We start from the raw sequence: 2,243 nt of genomic DNA, 5'->3' as shown, positions 1-2,243 counted from the left end.
GCAGCCTCCCTGGAAGCTGCTCAGAAAGTCAGGCTGTTGGCTCCAGGCTCCTGCCTTTTCAATTATTCAGCGGGGAGGTGTGGTGGATGACCCTGGTCGACCCCATTGGCTGAATTGAGTTTACCTGGCCTAGGTGGGCAATCCAGGTGCAAGGCCCACCCAGGTGTACCTCCCCTTCCTGGCCAGAAACCTGAACCTCTGAGCATGCACAGTGTGCCGCCACTGCTTCATGGGCCAGTAGCTCGGGCCTCTGGGAATGCATAATGGATGTCCCAGTCCCTAGCTAAGCAACCTAACAATTCCATATTTGATCAATTTCTGACTGAAGTTGATATAATTCTTCGATTTCTTCATCATTAGCTTTTGTGGTTGGTGCATAAATCCATATAATAGTTGTATTGATTGGATTTCCTTGAAGGCAGATGGGTATACTTTGATTACAGCAATGTACTTGATGATGGATATAGCAAGAGCCTTTCTGTGAAGGAATGCCACAGCTTTCCCTTGGATTGTGCTATTCCTGGCATAGGAAGTCATACAGTATTCCGATTAAAAATGGTCAATACCAGTCCATTCAAGCTCACTAATGCCTAGGATATAGATCTTCGTGCGTTCCATTTCATTTTTGACCACTTCTAATTTCCTTAGATTCAAACTTTGCACATTCCAAGTCCCAATCATTATAAGATTTTTGCAGCTATTTCTCTTTACCTTGAGTTGTGCCCCATTAGTAAATGAAGATCCTGAAGCTTCCACTCCTCCAGGCTTTCCTGGACTCACACCACCGTGGTCGATTCCCCTAGAAGAAATCAGCTCCTCTTTTGCGTGCCCTCAGACTTGAGGGGCCCATCTGCTGGCAGGATCTTCAACAATGTTCTGCTGCCAGATTTAGAGTTAGGAAAAAATACATCAAATGATTTTTCAAATGTACAGGTTTTTGAAAAACTTGGAATGTGTTTTGCCCCAAGAACTTCTACCCTTAAATACACTCACAAACTTCAGGACACATTTCACCCATATGTTATGTTCATTGGTCATTAACTCATCAAATCTTTGTTGTGTCAGAATTGTTTGATTTCCCACTTGCCATTTACGTTGTTCCAAAATCTCCTGAAGCCTTATTTTTCTTCAACTATGATGTGGATTTCAGTAAAATAAATAAGGAGAATATGAACCTTCATTTGAAATAACAAAGGAAAGACACAAGAAATTCAACTTTACTGGAACCCGTGTTTTAAGACTAGATTGACCTTTGCCACTCTCTTTTAGGGATAATGATGGTAATGATGAAGATTGTTGTTGTTTTGACTGATTGGATTTGAGTTATTCCCTGATTTTTCTGAATAAACATTTTCCTAATATCTATTTGAGCTGGTACCAAATCTGCAAAGGAATGTTAGAAAATAACCAGGGACAATTATTCTAAAAGCATCAGCATACATAAAGGCTATGGAGTTTATAGACAGAAAACATGGTCCATGAATGGGTTTTCTAGGTAAAAGTCATCAAATCGTCTCCTATTTAGACACTGGAATCTTGACTTGTTGGAAGGCAAGCTCCAGTGCTAGGCATCCAGAGATCATCTTGTGAGATCCAACTTGGGCAATTGCTCTTACCTAAGACTGTAAGTGTAGATTGAAGTATACGTTCTCAACGGCTGTATTGTGGGTATTTGTTGTTCTTTCATGCAGTAATTTTCTTATCCACCCTTGTTTGTTAGTTTATTAAACTGTGGTGGCTTCTATGTTGCTATGGTGCCAGAAAAAACACCATCAGTTTTCAAATACCAGCAGGATCACTCATGGTGGACAGATTTATGTGGAGTTTCCAGATAAGACACGTTAGAAAGAAGGACATATAATCTACTTCTGAGAAATTGGCTAGTGAAAATATTATGAATGTTTTCATAATGGAGCACTATGCAGAAGATAAGGCCATCAAGTTGGAAACACCCTGCCTTCCCCAAACAAACAAACAAACAAACAAACAAACAAACAAACAAACACGCAAACTAAGAAACTCATGGCTGTCAAGTTGATTTCTGACTCATAGTGACTCTATAGGACAGTGTAGAGCTGTCCCTGTGGGTTTCTGAGTCTGTAACGTTTTCATGGGAGTAGAAACTTCATCTTTTTGCTAAGGACCACTGGTGCCTTTGAACTGTTGGCCTTACAACTAATAGTCCAAAGCATAACCACTACATCAATAGGAAGGCACTCAAAATATAACTGGGAAAGAAATGT

Source organism: Echinops telfairi, unplaced genomic scaffold, assembly GCF_000313985.2.
Source record: "Echinops telfairi isolate 266 unplaced genomic scaffold, ASM31398v2 ScPeMD7_7469;HRSCAF=8507_0, whole genome shotgun sequence".
Classification (NCBI taxonomy): Eukaryota; Metazoa; Chordata; class Mammalia; order Afrosoricida; family Tenrecidae; genus Echinops; species Echinops telfairi.
The sequence above is the reverse complement of the archived record's forward strand: the minus strand, read 5'-3'. Positions refer to the sequence as shown.